Raw genomic sequence first — 16,474 nt, 5'->3', positions numbered from 1 at the left:
GAAAAAACCTATTGAAAAATGGTCCTCTGCCTGACTAAGCAAATATGATTAGGACTCTTCATGGCAAGTACCAGGAGCACAATTCCAACCAGCTTAAATAAAAGGATGCCTTTATTAAAAAGGACACTTGGAAGTCACACAAAGAAGGCAAAGATTGAATCAAACCAGGAGAAAGCAGAGCTTCCATGTGAGGATGACAAGAAGCAAAATCTTCCAGAAGGAGTGGCTTCTCTAGCAGCAAGGGGCTATATTAGAGTTTACAGCTCCTGGAGCACGTGACCACAAATCTCGCGGCTTCAAACCACACAAATCTATTATCTTACAGTTCTGGAGGTCAGAAGTCTGACACAGGGCTTACTGGGCTGAAATCGAGATGTTCACAGGGCTGCACTCCTTTCTGGAAGGTCTGAGGGAGAATCCATTTCCTTGTGTTTCCCAGTGTCTAGAAACTGCCTGCATTTCTTGGCTCACGGATCCTCCGTCCCTCTTCAAAGCCTGCAATGCCGTATCTCTCCCTGAATGCTCTGTTTCTCACCTCTCCCTCTGCCTCTCCTCCCCTGCCTCCCTTCTTCCATTCTTAAGCATCCTTATGATTACACTGCCCCTCCCCACAATCCGGGATAATCTCTGTATTTTAAGGTCATATAATGAGCAACCTTAATTCCATCTAAAACCTTGATTCCCAGGGCGCCTGGGTGGCTCAGTGGGTTAAGCCTCTGCCTTCGACTCAGGTCATGATCCCAGGGTCCTGGGATCGAGCCCTGCATTGGGCTCCCTGCTCAGTAGGGAGCCTGCTTCTCCCTTTCCCTCTCCCCCTTGCTTGTGCTCTCTCTCAAATAAATAAAATCTTTTTTTAATTAATCAATTTATTTATTTATTTTTTAAGATTTTATTTATTTGACAGAGAGAGACACAGAGAGAGAGGGAACACAAGCAGGGGGAGTGGGAGAGGGAGAAGCAGGCTTCCCTCCGAGCAGGGAGCCCGATGCGGGGCTCGATCCCAGGAGCCTGGGATCATGACCTGAGCCAAAGGCAGACACTTAACCATCTGAGCCACCCAGGCGCCCCTCAAATAAATAAAATCTTTAAAAAAAATAAAATAAAACCTTGATTCTCCTTTGCCATATTCCATAATATATTCATGGGTTCTGAGGAGTAGAACGTGACCATCTTTGGGGGGCAATCATTATTCTGCCTACCATAAAAGGGTATACACCTGGATTTACCAATCAGCAATTCTGAACACCATGGGTGAGAGATGAACTTTCAAAGGGAAGTTGGGACCTTGGAAGGGGGAGGGGATCATTTGTGAGTGGTCAAAAGTGACAAAAGTCCTCAACTGATGGAGAGCTCACTCATTCCAGAGAACGGAGGGGCTGCCGAGTGGACACAACCAAAGTTATCTACTGCAAAGTGACATTGCAGCTAAATCTTTCTTTGATGATTCATGCTTTCTCTACATCTCAAGATTAGTCTATGACTACCACCAACGGGATATTGAGCTACACAGGAAATGGAAGTGAAGACGGATTTGTACTGGCTTGTAAAGTATTCTGAAGTTTTGCGTTCCTTTTATAAAAATTCCTGCCTATGTTGTTTTGTTGTTGTTTGTCCTTTTCTTATAAAAGGTAAAATGTAGAATTCGTGAAAATGATTATGTGAGGGCACCAGGGCATGGAAATCTGGTTCTGCTGTGTTAAAGAAAATAAAGCATCTTAAAAATAAATGGTTAGTAAGAACTTTTCTCAATTTAAGGCATATACTTATTCTCATCCCTATTAAGATGGAACCTGAACTTGGTGAATTTTCACGGTCAGATAGAACACTTCATTTAAATTCTGGATTGCTGTGGAATACCCCCACATCTCATTTTATTTTCGATTGGGAACTATGATTTATAGTTTGGTGTCTAGATTCTTCTAGTTCTTTTTATATACATTCTATGGAAAACATACTGTACAAAAGTTTTACTTGATTTTTTTTCTCAAGTAACCATGCTCTTTAGAAAACACTGTAGGTCAGGCCAGCGGTTCCTGGGTGGCTCAGTCAGTTAAGCATGATTCTTGATTTTAGCTCAGGTCATGATCTCAGGGTTCTGGGATTGAGCCCCGAGGCAGGCTCCATGGTCAGCGGGGAGCCTGCTTAAGGATTCTCTCTCTCCCTCTCCTCCTTCCCTGCTCCTTGCTTGCACCCTCTCTCTCTCTCTCTCCCTCTCAAATAAATAAATTAATCTTAAAAAGAGAAAGAAAACACTGTAGGTCTGGCCATATAATTCCACCTTGTTCTTTGAAGTAGATCACATTGAGATCTTCTGAATGTTTTGAGAGAAGCCAATAGACTGAGATTTTTATGGGAAAAGTTCCAATTTTTTAAATGTTGGCAACTCATTTAAAAATGTAAAGAACAGTGTGAAGTCTTAACTGAGACTACACCTGTGGGCTTGATTTGTCCTATAAATGGCTAGTCTGTGACATCTAAAAGGATGTGCTCTTCAATCCAGCCCCACATGCACGGTGTTGGTAGAAATTTCAAGGTCTGGAAGTACAGGGATAAAGGAGGACAGCAGACTCAGATGGTCACGGTTGAGATGCGTATTGTTTGCCAGTATAAGGGGATCGTACTTCTCAGCCTCCTTGACATTGGGCAAAGCCATGCAACTAGTTATGGTCAATGGGTTGCATGCAGGAGGAATGTGAGTCACTGCCGGCTGCTCTGAAACACTCTTGCTTTGCTCTTCCCCCAGCAATCATGGAAGTACATCCTGAAGGTGTCCTTAAAAAAAAAAAAAAAAGATTTTATTTATTTATTTGACAGACAGACAGGGAGAGAGGGAGTCCAAGGAGGGGGAGTGGCAGGCAGAGGGAGAGGGAGAAGCAGACTCCCCACAGAGCAGGGAGCCCAATTTGGGACTCGATCCTTGGACACCGGGATCATGACCTGAGCCAAAGGCAGACGTATAACCAACTGAGCCACACCCCAAGCCTGTGGTTTTTAAAATAATTTTCAACTGTAGTATAACTTGGTTTATCCTGGCTAATATGGGGTGTATTTGATTTCTATTGCTGTGCAACAAATTATCATAAATTTAGCAGTTTAAAAGAATGCTCTTCTATTTGTCCAAAGTTCTATAGGTCCAGAGTCTGGCACAGTGTGGCTAGATTCTCTGCTAAAGGTGCCTCAAGGCTGAAATCAGGGTATCCACTGATCTGCATCCTAAACTAGGGGTTCAGCTATAGAAAGTTCTATTTCTGAGCAACCTTGGTTGTTGGCAGAATTCATGTCCTTGGGGTTGTAGACTGAGGTTCTCAGTATCTTGCTATTTGTTGGCCTGGGACCATTCTTAGCTTCTAGAGGCTGATCTCGGGTTCTTACCATGTGGCCCCTTCTTCAACAGCAAAGAATCTCCCTGAAACTGAATCCTTCTCATGCTTTGGGTCTCTGATGTCCCTTTCTATGACCAGTCAGAGAAAATTCTCTGCTTTTTAAAGCCTCTTGTGATTAGATCATCCCCATTGGGATAATCTCCTTATCTTAAGGTCAACTGTGGCACATAACATAACCTAATCATGAGAATAAAAATCCATCAGCTTTATAGTCCTGGGGATTATGCAGGACAATTTACACCAAAGGGGAAGAAAATCTTGGGGTTTATATTTTTTTTTAAAAAGATTTATTTATTTATCAGAGAAAGAGAGAGAGAGAGAGAGAGAACACAAGCAGGAGGGGCACAAGGAAAGGGAGAGAGAATCTCAAGCAGACTCCATGCTGAGCACAGAGCCAACATGGGACTAGAGCCTAATATGGGCCTGGATCCCAGTACCCTGAGATCATGATCTGAACCGAAACCAAGAGTCCCGTGGTTAACCGACTGTGCCATCCAGGCGCCCCTCTTAGGGTCTGTATTAAGATTCTTTTTTTTTTTTTTTTAAGATTATTTTTTTATTTATTTTTGAGAGAGAGAGAGAATGAGAGAGAGAGAAAGCACATTGGGGGGGAGGGTCAGAGGGAGAAGCAGACTCCCTGCTGAGCAGGGAGCCTGCTGCGGGACTCGATCCAGGGACTCCAGGATCATGACCTGAGCTGAAGGCAGTCGCTTAACCAACTGAGCCACCCAGGCGCCCTGTATTAAGATTCTATCTAACACATGCCAGTGAGTAAGACTCTTTGTTGGTCTGTTTTTGTATGGGGAAGAATCTATACACCTATCTCTTGTTTAATGACTTTAACTCATTCCTAAAAACTTTGCTACTAAATAAAAAGCCATTGAATGGGGGGAAAATTCCATTACTTTTAATGGGAAAATTATGATGCCTCCCATCCCAACCAAACCATCCTCACAATTTTCAAAGATAGAAAAATACATCAATTGAACAATGAAAACAAGTTTACTCAAGAACTAAGGAAAAAATGGAAAGTAAACCAATATAGCATGTACATAAACTATAATGCAAACAAGGCTTATTGTACCTGGCAAAGGAGGAAGATAAGACTTAATTATGGAGGTATGCAAGGTAATCATTTCTTTGAAAGGTGCATTTTTCTTTCTATGCCATTTTCTTCAGTAATTTCTGAGCTATTTTGGGGGTTGGTGGGTAGGTTGTCTCGCACTCAAACTGCTTAAGAAAATAACAGTAGAGCTCACATAAACACCTTTAGGACAAAACAAGCCTAAATATGAGTGCACTCATGGCAGTACTGTATGTTAGAACCTACCAAGTGGTATAGAAGATACTGCCTCCTTATCTCTTGATCTTGGTGTGCACAGGCAGGGAAAGTCCTTTGGGTCCATCCAAATAGGGCTTGCAGTTCAAATTTGTTCCACTTGATATTTTCTGACTTGAAACTGTTGTGTTGGGTAAACTGGAGAGTGTGTCTTTGCCTGAAACTATAATGTCAAACTATCACTTCCTATACACATGTATTCAGTGTGTTTTGGGGAAAAAATATTGGAGATTATATATATATATATATATATATATACACACACACATAAATAATACGTATAATAGTGATTATATATATATATATATATATATATATATATATAGTGGTTGTCCAAAAAGTAGCATACTTTTCAAGAGCCATTATGGCAGAAATGGATTGAACAGTTATCCTGTGATCTAATATTTAGATCTCATCCAAGGGTACATAGTTTAGGAACCCTCTGAAATACATAGGCCCATAGCTGGTTTATATTTATCACCTGCTGTTGGAAAAAAATCACTCTTTTTTCCTCCCTTAGTTACACTGAAAATTAACAAGTCAAGTATCATAAAAGGAAAAAAATTGAGATTAAATTAAAACTAAAATGACATCCATTTGGAGGTTACCACTAATTAGGAATTACTGGATGAACCAGGCTTAAAAAAAATGAATGTAGAGCTGAAAGTAGATAGTTATTGGCTTTTATAAATCCTTTTATTTAAATTTTTAAAAAGGAAATTTCAAACTTAAAGGTTAATTCCATATTTCAGGGTACTATTTCCTATAGCACAAAAACAAGATAATGAAAATATAATTTTTAAAAATCAGCACAAAGGCAAAAATAATGAAATTCTGTATCTTTCTTTAAAACATTTTAGTAGGAACTGTCCATTTATGTTATAGTATTATATTTCTATTTCCTAAATGCCATGTAGGGTACTTTTTTGGGATCCTGAATGAGGTAGAAAGGCTGTAAGCCTCAGCTTTTTCTGTTATTTGTCCAAATTAGTCTTACTTGAAAAATTCCTGGGAATAAGTTTAATGTTCTCGAAAATGGACAAAAGCATATTTTTGGTAAAATGCCTTGACAGTTCAAGAGGAGAAAATACAGTTTTAAGCAAATATTATATAAATCTAATACACTTGAAATAATGTTTATAGAAAATGTTTCATGTGTGTCCTCAATACATTTATAATCCAAAACTATTTACTCTGCTTCAATTCTAATATTTTTAAATAGGTTTATTAAGAACTAGCCCACACACTGTACTTAGGGAGAAGTAGGTAGAGCACTTTCTCTTGACCTCTCTTCCTCCCATTCCATCTTAATTTATTGCTTTGAGCATGAATGTGGAGAAAAGTGAAGGAGAAGTCAACATATGATTTGGGGAGCAATGACTCTCCACCACCAATGGCTTCAAGAAGAATTCCATCATGCACTCCCCTTTTTTTTAGGGAGAGAGAGTGTGTGAGTAGGGTGGGGGAGAGGGAGAGAGAAAGAATCTCAAGCAGGCTCCATGCTCAGTGCAGAACCAACACAGAGCTTGATCTCACAACCCTGAGATCGTGACCTAAGCCAAAATCAAGAGTCAGACGCTTAACTGACTGAGCCACCCAGGCACCGCCTTCATGCATTCCTTTTGAATAAGTTATATATTTATGGGTCTTGCCTTATGCAACCTGATTCCCTCAAGACTTTTTGAGATGAAATGGCTATCGATAGTGTTAGGGCTTCTTCCCCAAAAGTGATGACAAGTTGGAAGACATTATGTTCTAACAGTTGAACAGGATTAGTTCCAACTGCAATAAAATCCTCATGACGTTGACTTAAGAGAAATGTATTTCTTTTTCATATAAATGACATCTAGAGGCAGGCAGTCTGAGACTATAATGAAGCTCCATAGTTCTTGGGGATTCATGCTCTTTCTATAATCAATACATGATTTTGACCTCATTGTCCAAGATGGCTGCTGGTGGTCCAGCCCACAGGAAGGACAGAGGAAGAAGGGGCAAAGGTACATGGTAGCTACCTCTTGGGAAGGTTTCCCAGAAGACAAAACAGATTATTTCCTCTCCCACTTGGAATGTAGTTATATGTCCATACCTAATAACAGGGGAGTCTGGGTGGCTACATGTCCTAGAATTTGAGATTTTATTATAATGACAAAAGGGGGAAGGGTTCTTGGTCTCTGACACTGAAAGAAAGAGCATGGTCTCTGAAGTCAGACACATCTAGATTGTCAATCTAGCACTTACTGTGTGACCTTGTGAAAGTGACACAAATAAGCCTCCATTTTAAAACCTAAGACAAGGATGATATCACCTGCTCTTATGGTTATTATGGCCTGCTTTCCTAATTTCCATGAAGCATATCTGTAAAATAACAACACTCTGACCCCTGATACATGCACCTTACACTGTATCTTCCAACACATTCAATCATCTTTGGAAACAACTCTGAAAAACTTCCTTCAAAGTCGCATACATCTCATTAAATTAGAATCCACAGCTTAACACAGAGTGTTTGTACAGCAAATGTAGACTGAAAGAGTAAATACATTTGAAGAATACTCCCATGAACCCCACTACCCAACTGTATAATAAATACTGACTGAGTAAAAAGTGAAAGAAAAAATGAATTACTCAGATTCTTTCTTTCTTTACTTCAACAATAATTTTAAGTAAAATTATGCAGCCTGGGGGTAGCCTTTCCCTGTTTCCAACCCTATTGTGAAGAGAGGGACTTTTTAAAATTAATTTTGTATTATGAAAGTGTATTTGTTAGGGCTCTCCAGAGGAGAACCAATATGAGATAGATTGATAGATAGAAATACAAACATGTCTCTCTATATAGATACATAAATCTTTATATTTATATCTACACCTATATCTAAAATTAAATTTATGATAAGGAATTGGCTAATTAGATTATGAAGACCGAGAAATCCCACAATTTGCCACCTGCAAGCTACAGACCCAGGAAAACCAGTGGAATAGTCCAAAGACCTGAGGTCAAGAGAGTCAGGGATGTAGAATCCATTCTGAGTCTGAAGACCTGAGAATCAAGAGTCCCCAGGGCCAGAGAACAGTCAGGCAGCAAGTGAATTCTCCCTTCCTCTGCTTTTGAATTCTATCTGGGCTGGGAGTGGGTTGGATGATGCCACCCATATTAAGGAGGGCTACCCACTTGGCTCAGTTCACCAGTTCAAATGCTAACCTCCTCTGGAAACACCCTCAAAGACACACCCAGAAATAATGTTTAACCAGTTATCTGGACCACCCCCACCCCCGCCATCCCAGTCAAGTTGACACCGAAAGTCAATCATTATATAAAGCAACAACAACAACAACAAAATGGGTTGCAAACAAGTACAGAAAGGGTTCAAATATTAAAGCCCATCATTGACTTCATTCCCCAAGATAACTGCTGTGTATAGTATAGGATTTTCCCTTCCTGACCTTTTTTTACTATCCATATTCAAACAGACATAAGGAGAATACTAAACACATGATTCTGCAATGTCTTTTTGTCCTTAACAGTGTATCTTGGACATTGAGCCACACCAGTGTATAAAAGCTGACCCCATTCTTTTTAACTGCTGCAAAGTACTCCATGGTGTGGATGTTCCATACACTTCTTAAGCAGGGCCCAAATGGGGATGTTCTACCTGTGTCTGGTTTTTCTCTATGACGAACAATGTTGCCAGGAATATCCTTGTACAAATATTTTTGCTTATACCCATGGGGGAAAGTCCTGGAAATTAGGTCATCTGGCCTAAGGATCTGCTCATTTGACAAAGGAACACAGACATAATGCCAGAAGAAGCCATTTAGACATCTTTTGTTTGCCAGTCCCTGATTGGTGTCTGGACCGAAAAGAAACTCCCCAACTGGGCACAGATACAGATTCCTTCACATTTTCAATGCCCACATCTCCTTATACCTCTTTCCCCTAGCAGCTCAGCAAGATGTTCTATGCCTGAATGGCCCCTCTTAGGTAGGCAAGAGAAAAATAAGCCTGACTAATATTTCCCTAACATACCGATAGCGTTTTCGAAAGCAGAGATGATGCTTCAAGCAGACTGTTTGCTTTAGGTCAGCGGTGCGCAAGCAATGACCTGCGGGCCAAAGCTAGCTTCCATCCCTTTCTGTACAGTCCGTGAACTAAGAATGGTTTTAAGGATTTAAGTAGATTTAAGCAGTTGTCGGGGAATAAAAACACAAGGAATATCGGGGATGCACAAAATGGTACGACATTAAATTTCACGTCTGTAAGTAAAGCTTTACCAGAACTGGTTTGCAGGTTGTCTGTGGCCACTCTTCACCAAACAAAGGTGGAGTGGGGCAGCCGCCAAAGAAACACTATGGCCCAAAACATTGAGCATATTTACTATCCGACCTTTTGCGGAAAATATTTTCTCACCGTTCCTTCGTTTATTTGGTATTAAAGTATAATGAACTATGCTGTATTAGTTGTAGATGTACCATAGGACTCAACAATTCTATACATTTCTCAGTGCTCATCACAGTAAGTGTAGTCTTCATCCCCTTCACCTGCTCACCCATCACCCATCCCCCCCTTTCTGGTCACCACCAGTGTGTTCTCTATAGTTGAGTCTATTTCTTGGTTTGTCACTTTTTTTCTTTGTTCATTTGTTTTGTTTCTTAAATTCCACATGAGTGAAATTATATGGTATTTGTCTTTCACTTATATTACACCATCTAGATCCATCCATGTGGTTGTGAATGACATGATTCATTTTTTATGGCTGAGTAATATTCCATTGTGTGTGTGTGTGTGTGTGTGTGTGTGTGTGTGTGTGTGTGTGTGTGTATCTCACATCTTTATCCATTCATCTATGGATGGACACTCAAGCCTCACAAAACATATAATCCAATTAAAAAATGGTCAGGGCTACCTGGGTGGCACAGTCAGGTTGAAACCAGTCTTGATTTCAGCTCAGGTCATGATCTCAGGGTCCTGGGATTGAGCCCCATATGGAGTCTGCTTGGGATTCTCTCTCTCTCCCTCTGCCCCTCCCCCCGCTCAGAAGCTCTCTTTCTAAAATAAATAAATAAAATCTTTAAAAAAATGGTCAGAGCGGAGTGCCTGGGTGGCTCAGTCGTTAAGCATCTGCCTTTGGCTCAGGTCATGATCCCAGGGTCCTGGGATCAAGACCCACATCGGGCTCCCTGCTCAGTGGGAAGCCTGCTTCTCCCTCTCCCACTCCCCCCTGCTTGTGTTTCCTCTCTCGCTGTGTCTCTCTCTGTCAAATACATAAATAAAATCTTAAAAAAAAAAAAAAGGTCAGAGGATCCAAATAAACATTTTACCAAAGAAGACATACAGATGGCCAACAGACACATGAAAAGATGCTTGACATAACTCATCATCAGGGAACTGCAAATCAAAACCACAATGAGATATCACCTCACACCTGCTAGAAAGGCTAAAATCAAAATCACAAGAACAATAGGTGTCGGCAAGGATGCGGAGAAAGGGGAACCCTCCTACACTGTTGGTGGGAATGCAAACTGGTGCAGCCACTCTGGAAAACAGTATGGAGGTTCCTCAAAAAAATTAAAAATATAGAACTACCCTACAATCCAGCAATTGCACTACCGGGTAAAATTTACCCAAAGAAAATGAAAGCACTAATTTGAAAAGACATACGCACTCCCATGTTTATCAGCATTAGTTACCACAGCCAAGATATGGAATCCCACTGTTCCGTTAGGTCTGAGGTGCTATTTTTTCTTTTGTGCTAGTCTCATGTTTTCTCTTCCAAATTCTTCCTATCATTCTGTGTGTTATTTCTTGTTTTCCTCCACAATTCTCTGAAGATAATACTGTAAATTAGCAAGGCCCATTTTAATAGTGAATTGCATTTTCCCACTTGCCAAGTTTCTGAAGGTAAAATATAGGGAATAACAAAACATAGCTCTTCATCTTTCTAGTTCTACCATTCCCTTTCTAGGGAAAGGGAATCTAGACTGATTTAATGGTAGGGTAGGAACCAGAGGCAATGCTACCCCTTTACACTTGGAGGTCCATCAAAACACAAAATCATTAACCCTTTCTGAACCAGGACTGGCCAGAAGCTGAACAGCTGCTAAAGTATTACTGGGAAAGCCTATTTCTAGGCTCATGGATAGAGGGAAGGGCTTGGTCTTTTTAGATTAATCCCCTGGCTCTCAGGTGATTGCTTGAAAGGTGACAAGGTAGTAGTAACATCAAAAGAGAGGATGGGTGAAGGAATTCTGGTGGCCTCTTTCTAGGTAGACTGCCATTTTGAGAAGACTGTGTGGAGCAGTGAGGTGGGGCTGTGGTTAATGGATAGCTCATGGAGCCAGAGCGTGGAAACAAGATGGCTCCTTGAGAAGTAGACCATGACATCCATGTTCCCAGAACCAGCTTTGCCTGGGACTCACTACAGATGGGAGTTATCAGGCCCCTACCCTAGACCAACTGAATCAGAAAACCCTGGGGTGGGGGGGTGAGGCTGAGCAATCTGTGTTGTCACAAGCCTCCAGGTGAGGGCAATGCATTTGTGCAAGGTTAACAACAGCTGTATTCAATCCCTACCTCAGGGTTCAGGGTGGAAGCAACACCAGAGAACTCACCAGAAACTGTTAATTTTGAAGTTTCCTGTTTGTGGGTTGGTTGTTTGTATAATGATGGCTACGATTTATCTAGGGCTTAGTTATCATGTCTCAGGTACTGTAGCACATTTAAATACCAAGAGCTAGTGCATTTTTTGAATATATTCCAAACACTGTTCTAAGCGCTTTCTTCTACCACCTCATTGAATTCTGAAAACAATCTAATGAGGCAGGCGCTGTTAATACCTCCATAACACAGAAAACTGAGGTACAGAGTAGTCATGTCCTTGGTGAAGGGTCATACGGGTAGCGAAGAGAAGACCCATGATGTGGACCAGGTGGTCAGGCTCCAGGGCCATCACTGGTAACCACAACGGACTGTTGCTGATATTCTGAGATGCATTAATTAATTCAATGCATCATTTTAGCCACTTCACCTTTACTTAGAAAGTGAAATGCATTAAACATATTTTATGGCTAAAGAGCCAGACGTGCCGAGAGGTCAACTAACTTGCCTCAAATCACACAGCCTTTACAGGCTCAGCTGGGCTTGGACCCTGGTGTGCCTGCTTCTGTGTTGGGTCCCTTGAGCTATCATGCCACGGTCCATTCTCATGTTTGTTGTGGTGCTGGCATGTCAGCTGGGTCATCGACACCCAGGGAGGGCCCTGTCCCTGTTTTGGAACAGCCTGGGGCCCTTTCTTAAGGGCGTACAAGGCACAGGTCCTCCATTCATCCCCAAACTGAACCACACCAAAAAAAAAAAAAAAAAGTCCCCAGGAGCATCCTGGGAGCTCAACGGAAAATGCAGCAAAGGTGAGACCTGGATTCAAGTATGACTCATGTGAACAGTTTTCCTTAGCACATAAATGGAAGGGGGGGGCAGGGGCATCAGACTATGTAGCTAAATAATCACAAATACGCAGAAAATTCTTGGATATCCAGGAAATCAGCATGGTCCATGAACACTAATTAAGAAACACAGAATCTCCTTTTCAGAATTGTTAGAAAGGAAACCACTTGGCCCAACACGGTGTCACTTTGGTTAGGACCCCAGGTCAGTAAACCAAGAACGTAATACCTAACGGAACTACAGTTTCAAACCCCCCATGAATGTTAGCTTTAACCAGTCCACGTGGGAATTTCCTGGTCAGCCCCAGGAAGTTTACTGATAGAACCCTTCCATTCCCTTTAGGAGGGCAACCTTGCCTAAAACGCTGGCTTCTTAGCTAATAACTTCCCTTTTTTCTTCCGCCTCTCTCCTTTTAAAAAGCCCTTTTCTTTCCCGTAGCCCTTTGGAGCACCCCTTTACTGGCTAGCTGGGACGCTGCCTGATTCATAAATCGATTAGTAAAGTCAATTAGATCTTTACAATTTACTTGAATTTTTTGTTTAATGGACTAAATGAGGTGCTCAAGATTCAGGAACAGTGTGGTGATGTACAAAGTATGGCTACTTTCAGGTTTGAGCAGTCTGGTCTCATCACACTGGCCTTCTGTTTGTTCTAACATGCCAGGCTGGTTCCGAACTCAGGCCCTTTGCCTGCTCTTCCTTCCCTCCAGAATACCTTGTCCTCAGATCTTAGCTTCATCATCACCTTAGCCAGGATGCCAGGGGAAGTCACTCAAATAAGGGGGCTGAACGTTACGGCACAAGGGAGGAGAGAGTGGGACAGAAGCAGAGAAGAAATGTGTTTTGTTTTGCAGAACCAGCCAACCAACGGTTCCAGCCAAGGAGATGCCCAACTAGGCGTCTCACCTAACAGCTCCTTATCTGAGCCAGTTTGGGCCAGCCTGGAGCTGACGGCCCGCACAGAACCCCAGCTGACCTGAAGTTACTGTTAGCTCATTACAATACTAAGATCTCCTCCTATGGGCGGAGTTTTCCACTGTTTTTTGAACATACGATGCAGGCCCTAACATGTTGACACACTAGGCATGTGCCATTGAACCAAAAATACCTGAGCAAACTCTCTGGCCCTGCCCTGGGATGCACTGAATGAAAGCTTCCTGTACCAACCCCAGGGGGAGACAGTACCTTGAGAGCTCTCTCCCTGTCTCCTGCCTTGTAACAAGTAATGTTAGTTCTTGGCTTTCAACTCTTACATGGGTTGTGTTCAATTTGGTATCTGCCAAGCAGTGAACCTCTTGCATTTGGTTACAACAACGTTCAGGGTTTGGCTGGAGGGTCTTATCCTTAGAGAGGCCTTCCCTGGTCACTTGGTCTAATGATGCCCTTCTCCGTGGCCCCCCACTCCAGGCCAAGCATTAGCACCTCCTTTTACTACACATTCCCTCCACTTTTTAAAGTCGTTTTAGTTACTCATTGGTTTATGTCACCTCTGTCCCCTCCTGGGACCCTGCGCTCCCCGGGAGCAGGGCCTTGCCCCTTATGCTCGCCACAGCATCCCCAGAGCCTGCAACAGTGGCTGGTACCTGGGAACTGAACCCTACCTACTGGTCTCACTTCTCCCTGGGGGGAAATTCCAGATGCCTCGCCATTCCTCCCCCCTTGTGCAATCCGGACCTGATCTGAAATCTGATCCTGGGTTTGTAGGAAGCGCCCTGCCCCTCTGTGAGCATTATTCACAGTGCAAGCCCGGAGGGAGTGTGCTCAGCCCTGCTCTCTATCTGGAGAAGGGAGGCTGAGCAGCTGCCTTGCTCCTGGCTTGCCCAGAACAGCAGCCCGAGCTCACCTTTCCAGCCCAGAGGTCTTTTTGGTTCTGATGGTGATTATTCGAATGAGGCATTTTTAACTGCACAGTCCAAGGGCTTCTCAGCAGGGGACGCATTAACACTGGCCTAAATGGGAGTCACCTAGAGGGAGTGAAGCCCCAGGGACGGCTCTGAAAGCCTTAGCAGAGGGCGGGGCCTCCTCTGTCGCTGCGGCTTCCCCAGGCAATCAAATGGGCAGCAGACAGGATTGCTCACTTAGCATCTCCAGCCTCCAGTCTCTGAGGCCGCCCTGGAACTGTCTGCCCGGCTGCCTGGAAATCAACCATCTGCCTCCCAGGCTCCCTCCATTTCTCCTCCGCCCCTCCTTCTCCCCTTCCTTCCTGCCGTCCATCTCCCCTTCCTTTTCTCCCTCCTCCCTCCCTCCCTCCCTCCCTCCCTTGTTTTCTTCCTTCCTCCTTTCTCTCTTCCTTTCCTCGTCCACCCCTTTCTCTTCCCCCCTCCCCCTTGCCCTAAGGACTTTACAAAGGCTCTCTGAATTTCCCTTTCTACCTCTGATCCCTGGCAACTGGCTCCACCCACTTCATCCCTTTCTCCTGCATCTGGCCTGCATCTAAAATCTGAAATATCAAGGTGACCTACTTTCGCTTTGTAGGTGGAGGCCATGCAGCTGTGGCTAGGTGAATGAGAAGTGGGTAGAGGTGTCCAGCAGGCGGGAACCCTGGGCCCTACAGGTGATATATCTGGTGGGGCTGGGGGAGGCTGCTTGTGGGGGCAGATTTTCAAAGCCTGGCCCCTTGGGCAGGCTTCACGCACCTGGAGCACTTCACGGAACCTCCTTTGGCAGCAAGTTGGACAGAACCTGGGATTTCTATACCAGAGTGCTATGTTGGACCCCACATTTACTGAGCGCTACCACCACTGTGCTAAACGGTGTGATCCAAGTAGCAGTAATCGTGATCACTTCATAAAGCAAGCACTCTGCACACACCCCATCTCGAGGGAATGCTCCCCAAAGCCCTTGTGAGATGGGGGTGATTTGTGCCCATTTTTCAGATGAGAAAACTGGGGTGTAGAGGGGTTAAGTTATACTGTTTCTCAAATTACAGTTCTGTGAGGTGAGAATTCTGATCTCCATTTTATTCATGAAAACCCCGAGGCTCAGGGTAAAGATCCCACAGCCGCCAAGTAGGAAACCCAGGGCTCAGCAGCAGTCCCCAGTGCGTGCTAGGCTAGGCTGTAGTGCCCAAATAAACTAATGCCATCTGCAAAATTTTAAAATTCGGTTGCCCTGTGACAGATTACCTCCTTGGTGCTGACCAGAAAATTCCCGACACTTCCCGGGGGAGGTTGGAACTGCAATTAGGGTAGGTATTAAGCCCAGGTTTGGTGATTTAGCCTAAGTGGCTCCATCTGCACAGTAGGTGGGTATTAGACTCAGAGGTGGTGCAGCAGATAGTAAATACGGCTTCACGCGGCTTTCTCTTTAGCCACGCCCCTTTGCAATGTGATTGCCCTCCCCCACCAGGGGTGCGGAGTCTAAGGCCCCGCCTCTTGCATCTGGGAGAGAGAGGTGACCTCCTCTTACAGGTCACCTCACCAGGCAGCCAGCTACCCCCAGAAACAGCAGTGTGGCTGACCAGCAGCTGACTGTGGATGCATGAGGGGAGCACAGGTGAAAGTAAAAGAACTGCCCATCTGAACCTGAACCCAGCCCCAAATGCCAACCACGTGATCACGAGCCCACTCAGCATCTCTCAGAGTGTATTCTCCAGCCCAGCCGCATCAGCATCAGCATCACCCGGGCACCTGTTAAAGGTGCAGATTTTTATTTTCATTTATCTATTTATTTATTTATTTTAAGTTAGGGTGTTTTTTTTTTAAGATTTTTATTTATTTGACAGAGACCCAGCGAGTGAGGGAACACAAGCAGGGGGAGTGGAAGAGAGAGAAGCAGTTTTCCCACAGAGCAGGGAGCCCGATGCAGGGCTCGATCCCAGGACCCTGGGACCCATGATCTGAGCTGAAGGCAGACACTTAACTACTGAGCCACCCAGGCCCCCCAAAGGTGCAGATTTTTAGACTCACTTTAGAACTAGTGGATCATGCACTCTGGGAGTAGAGCCTAATGACGTTTAAAAAAAAAAAAGTCCCCCAAGTGATTGTGGAGCAAGCTAACAATTAAAAACACACTAAACTAAGTATGTGGTTTAAGCCACTAAGTTTAAAGACGCTAACTGGTACAAGGGTAGAAGATGAACTCACCCATGCCCTTGTGATGCTTAGATTTCATTAGGGGAGATAACATATTCTTAAATATAAAAAGCCTGCAATGTATGAGGTCAGATGTTAAAATTATAAACCAATATCAGATTGCATGATCCTAATGAGAACTAATATTTATTTTTAAGATTTATTTTTTATTTTTAAGCACTCTCTACACCCAACATGGGGCTCGAACTCAAAACCCCAAGATAAGGGGTTGCAAGCTCCAC

This window comes from Callorhinus ursinus, unplaced genomic scaffold (assembly GCF_003265705.2).
Source record: "Callorhinus ursinus isolate GAN/ISIS: 27379988/994484 unplaced genomic scaffold, GSC_fseal_2.0 scaffold13, whole genome shotgun sequence".
In the NCBI taxonomy this organism is placed as follows: Eukaryota; Metazoa; Chordata; class Mammalia; order Carnivora; family Otariidae; genus Callorhinus; species Callorhinus ursinus.
This window is presented reverse-complemented; position numbering follows the sequence as displayed.